The sequence below is a fragment of the Neofelis nebulosa genome, chromosome 13, assembly GCF_028018385.1.
Source record: "Neofelis nebulosa isolate mNeoNeb1 chromosome 13, mNeoNeb1.pri, whole genome shotgun sequence".
In the NCBI taxonomy this organism is placed as follows: domain Eukaryota; kingdom Metazoa; phylum Chordata; class Mammalia; order Carnivora; family Felidae; genus Neofelis; species Neofelis nebulosa.
Window position 1 is genome coordinate 11,536,856 of NC_080794.1, and position 6,061 is coordinate 11,542,916.

Here is a 6,061-nt window from a genome sequence, read left to right on the forward strand (position 1 = left end):
CATGCGTCCCTACCTGTCATCACTTTATTTTTATTTATTTATTTATTTATTTATTTTTAAATGTTTATTTATACTTTAGAAAGAGAGAGAGTGCACATGAGCCAGCAGGGGAGGGCCAGACACAGAATCCGAAGAATCTGAGCTGTCAGCACAGAGCCTGACGCGGGGCTCGAACTCACAAACTGCGAGATCATGACCTGAGCCAAAGTCAGATACTTAACTGACTGAGCCACCCAGGCACCCCTGTCATTGCTTTAAAACATGCATCTGAATCTGTTTTTTTTTTCTTTAATGTTTATTTATTTATTTTGAGAAAGAGAGACAGTGTGAGTGGGGGAGGGGCAGAGAGAGATGGAGAGAGAGAATCCTGAGCAGGCTCTGCACTGTCAGCACAGAGCCCCCACACGGGACTCGAACACACAAACCCTGAGATCATGACCTCAGCCCTAACCAAGAGTCCGATGCTTAACCGACTGAGCCCTCAGGGACACCATCTAAGTCTCCTTTAAGCACTCTTGAAATTAACACTCTGCAATGGCTTTGCAGTCACAGTTCTGTAACCGGCCAGGAAAGCCTAGAGCCCAGGCTCTGCACCCCTCTGGCACTCACCTCGTCCCCTCTCTCCCTGGTTCTCTGTGCTTCTTCAACTGTCTCCAGTGAGCCTAGCTCCTGCCACCCGAGCCAGTCCCCTGCCTGGAATGGCTAAAAGACTTTACAGATCTGAGATGTACTTTTATTTGCTCAGACAAGACTTCCTTCCCCATCCACCTTGATGAGGGTGCCCTTCTTGTTGGTGGCTTCACCACAGTTATGATTAAAGATTTAAATTCTGTGAGGGGGCAGTTGTTAAATATCTGCTTTTACTCTTTAGTCTATAAATTTCACTTGGGCACAACAGCCTCTACCTTGTTGCTCTTTGTGGTCTGAATGCCTACTTAGATCACAACAGGCACTCACAGCATTGTAGCATTAAGAGTCAGAGCTCAGTACAGACGAGATTCTGAATTTTAGAAAACTGCTAATTTGGGGGAAATATCTACAAGCTTCAGTTCCTTAATCGATAAAGAAGGGATGAGAAAAGTACCACTTTTATAAGACTATCGTGAAGAGTAAACATACATGTATACTGATTAGACTGTTAGTTGCATGTGGAAAAGGCTCCATGTATTTGAAAGATGTGTAGGTGATGATTTTATGTCAAATCGTATACTTCCTCTGTGGTTTTTTTCCCCTGCACTCCTAGGATCTCCTATGTGTTTTATTACAGGGAAAGAATACACTAGTTTGGCCAAAAAATGGATACGATTCTTGTGACAGCTGTGGAGTCTAATGCAGATTCTAAACACATGTTTTGATTTATGCTTTGTCCCTTGCAAATTTCAGTTATGTGACTCAGCATGTGTAAGTGCAGTCATTTTCTGGGACACTGACAGTATCGAGTCAGGATATGCCAGTCTGAGATGCCATAGTCACCAAAGAGGTGCCTCTCTATGCAGCCTCCTGGCACTCTGCCAGCCACCCTTTCCCATTCTATATGACAAGAAATTCTTGACAAATGAGTCTTAGGCAAAATATATTAAATTGCATGTCTTGAAAGTACCCCTATTCCTATAGGACCTACTCCAGTGCTTGGAGGACAGAGAAGGTACTCCTAACCATTCAGCAACTATTTATTGAGTATTGGTTCTGTGTAAGCACAATGAGACAAATCCACTGTCGTTGGGCAGTTGGGGTCCTGCGCAAGTTCATTTGGAAACCAAATTGATCTCCACATTCTCTGCCTTTTACTTTCTGTGAATATCTCCAAGGCTGTCTCTACAACTCACGTCGTTCTCTTCCTCCTCTGGGATGTCTTGTCTGTCCTCAGCTTTCTATGATCGTTCCTGTCTTTGAGGTTCAATAACACTGTGCCCCACCATTCATGTGGCGCTTAGGGTCTGTGACGGTACGCCATCAACCTCCATGTACACGTGATTATATCCACACCGTGGAGACATACAGAAGTGCTCTTGGGAATTAGAATAACCAGTGAGCTATTTGCCATTTGACCTTGGGTACCTTAGTTAATTATTTCTGGTACTGATCTCCTTCATGTGCAAAATGGGCATACTAATATCTAAGTCATAAACTATTATGTGGATAGATGAGATAATGTGTGTCTTGTTCAGTAATGTCTTGTCACATAGCAGGGAATCAATAAATATTAATCCTCGTTCCCACGTACACACTCAGTACCTCCCCACCCCCCATAGCACTGGATAGTATGGTGTCAGATAAAATAATAGATATCATTTAATTGTGTGAATAAGTGGAGAATAATTGATTGACAAATACGATGATGCTGGTCATACTGCACCATGAGACTGTACTGGCTCCTGTACTGGACAGCTTTGGGTTCATCCCCTGCCCCCCAAAAACACTCCACGACCTCAGGAAGTTATTAACTTTTCAAACATTTGGACTTCTTATCTGTAAAACAGAGGAAACGTGGAGTCCATCTTCAGGGCTATGATGAGAATCCAGTGAGATAAGCATACAGAAAACACTGAGCTTAGTGCTTGGCAAAAAATAAGTAGAGATGATTTCTATTAATGTTACTCACATAAATGTATTCAAGTCTCAGGAGGCCAAGGAAAAAGTTCTTGGGATTAAATATGACTTTACACACGCCATTGAATGTCTTGGTATATGTAATTCCTATGCGAATTAAGAATTCTATTTTTCCATATAGGATATGGGTCATGATTGAAAATATTAAGCCATTATCTGTGCCCAGCACTTTACAAATAATAACATCTGCTAACCCTTTTCTTTGGAACTGGTATTGAGTTTAAGTCTTTCATGTTATCTCACAACTCAATAATAGAGGTACTTAACAATAGCTCCGTTTTACAGATGGGAAAAGTGTAGATCAGAGTGATTAGTTAACTTGTTTTTGGACATAATGAGAGCAATAGAGCTAGGAACCAAACGTAAAGACTTCAGGGCCCATACTGAAGGGCTGTGCTATACAAATATACTTCATATACAGCTTTTGTCTTCATGACAGCATATGGGTTAGTCAAGAATGAGTGTCTCCATGTTTGTTTGTTTGTTTGTTTTTAAATTTTTTTTTCAACGTTTTTTATTTATTTTTGGGACAGAGAGAGACAGAGCATGAACGGGGGAGGGGCAGAGCGAGAGGGGGAGACACAGAATCAGAAACAGGCTCCAGGCTCCGAGCCATCAGCCCAGAGCCTGACGCGGGGCTCGAACTCACGGACCGCGAGATGGTGACCTGGCTGAAGTCGGCCGCTCAACCGACTGCGCCACCCAGGCGCCCCGAGTGTCTCCATGTTTAAAAAAAAAAAAGAAAAAAAAAGAAAAAGAAATAGCTAGAATCGATGATAAATGACTTCCCCAGGGTCACGTAGTTAATCAGTAGTGGTGCTGGCTTTGAACTTCTGTTGATTTATGTTACCATGAGCACTCTCTCCCCAGCAATTCCACGTTACTGCTCGGTCAATAAGAGAAGGGGTAATTATACCTATGAGAGCCCTTTAAAATTTATTTTATTTTTTTAAGTTTATTTATTGATTTTGAGAGAGAGAGAGCTCAGGGGAGGGGCAGAGACCGAGGGAGAGAAAGAGAAGCCCCACGCGGGGCTCAAACTCGCGGGCCGTGAGATCGTGGACCTGAGCCGAAATCAGGAGTCGGACGCTTAACTGACTGAGCCCCCCAGGCGCCCCATTAGTTTATTTTATGTTTACTGTTGAAGTTCGGTTGGCATACGATGGTCTATTAGTTTCAGAGGCACAACATGCTGATTAGATAATCCGGCACATTGTTCAGTGCTCACCGCAGTAGGTGAGTTGCAGCCGGCTCCACAAGATGGCGCCCGGGGGATGGACCCCCAAAGGTGTGAAACCGGTCAGCCTCTTGAAAGAAAGCTCAGGTGCAGACAAAGGAAAGGCCTCTCCTTATAGAGGATGGCAGCTTCTCAAAATTTCCCATTCTACTAAATACAGACGGAGCAGTGTTTTGTTGAGGCTTGGGTAACTCAGCGTGGCGGGGCAGGGCTTCGCTGACGGGAATTAGATTGCGTAGGGCCAAGTGGATTGGGTAGGGCCAAGACGATGCTACCGCAAGGGGCTGTGGCTGTGGAACCGCCTGCCGACACACCTGTCAACAGATTTGTCAGACAAATACCAACCAGGCTGGCAAACCTGGCCCTCCTCTCTGCCAGTCTGGTTTTGACTCAGAACTGGGGGAGCCTGTTTTACATACACACCTACGTGCCTGCTCTGTCCTGACATGGTCCGTGTCACCCCCTGCCCTCCCTTGCTGGTTCGGCCGCTCCCTCTCTGCACTTCTGGACGCATAGATTTTTGCTTTAGTTTCTCTGCTTACTTTAAATCTGTACACAATTCTGGCCTTGCCCCCTGTATAAAGCCCCGAGAATCCCCTGACATCAGGAGTCTCCCTGACCGGGCAATCTCGTCGAGGCTTCCTCATCTGTATCTCTAGGGAGATAACACAAGGAAGTGTGAAGAGTTGGATTTTGGATTCAGATGACTCTGGGCTCAAGACCCAGATTTGCTCCTAATTCTTTGATATTTGGCCCGAGCCAGCGTGCACGTCTTCGGAGGCTCTGTGGTCTTTAAAATAGGATAAGCATAGCACCTTTATCCCAGAGATGTGGGCAGGGATAAACGGCTTGGGCCATGCCTTTGATAAATGCCCCAGAAGTTAGTAAGTGCTCAATGATGTTATTACTACCCTCGTTGGCTTGAGATTCCCCAGCATATTTGAAATTCTGTATAAATCACAGGATGAGGACCATGTTTTCCTGTTTCACGGCCTATCTCCTGCCTCTAACACAGAAGAGGTGCAGGGTACATTTTTGTAAATGAACGCCTTGTAACTTTAAGGGGGTCGTTCGAAAACCTCTTTGGCAAGGATCTCAAAGACACTCCTAGAAAAGTCTAGTCCTCTGAGTTCCCAAGTCCTTGCACAAAGTAGGCTTAAGGTGGAACTGAAAAGTTCCAGGTTAAAAGCGTCTCCCCTCTGGAAGCTACCAGTGTTTGGATTCCCGGGCACGTAATACCAAATCAAACTAAAAATATTAAATTCACATGATTTATGAGCGTGATGGTGACGTATCTTGAGGCTTCTACCAAAAATAAATTACAAATGAAAAAAGAATGCTTGTAAATAAAGCACGGAGGACCAGAAAATCCAACCTGATTAGGAAATGCAACGTTGTGATTTAATTGTAATAGAATTCCATTCAGCTTAAGGCAAACAGTGTGGGCAGATCCTGTCAAGGGGAATGAAGATATGTGTAGGTGTAGAGCCCTTATTTGAATGAAAGGTATGCATTTGATTAGGGAAGCAGAAGCAGATGTAGCTGGAAAAGCAAGGTGTGGGAAACTCTGAGCTATAGCTAGGGAAGTCAGGATTTGGTGGAATAAAATAAAAAGCAGTAGAGACACGGTAAGTTCTGGTGCAGCGGTATCTCGCGGTGAAAACACCCTTGGAGGGAGGAATAGGGAAGATGAATCAGTGGGAAAACTTGTAATTGAAGATGTTAAGGAGGAAGCAATAAAGCTTTTGCAGAGAAAAGCTGATGCAGTCGGTTAAGCGTCTGACCCTTGATTTTAGCCCAGATCATGATCCCATGCTTCGTGAAATTGAGCCCCTCATGGGGGTCTGTGCTGACAGAGGGATTCTGTCTCTCCCTGTCTCTCTGCCTTACCCTGAGCTCGCAAGCTCTCTCTCTTCCCCCCCGCAAAAAAATAAACTTGAAAAAAAAAGAAATACTACATTGGATCAGCATTTTGGAAATACAGTTTTAATCCCAGTTTAGGATTAGACTAACTCATAGATATGCCACTTCAGCTCTCTCTGTGTGTAATACTCACAGCGGAAAGCAGAGGGCTGGATTCCATTAGTTTCCTGCAACATACGAATCCTAAGAGACAAGTTTAGATAAAACATGGAGGAACTTTAAAATTGTTAATAGTTGTGGTTTTTCTTAATGACCTTATGTCGGGTTATGCTAGCTATGCATTGGCAGAAT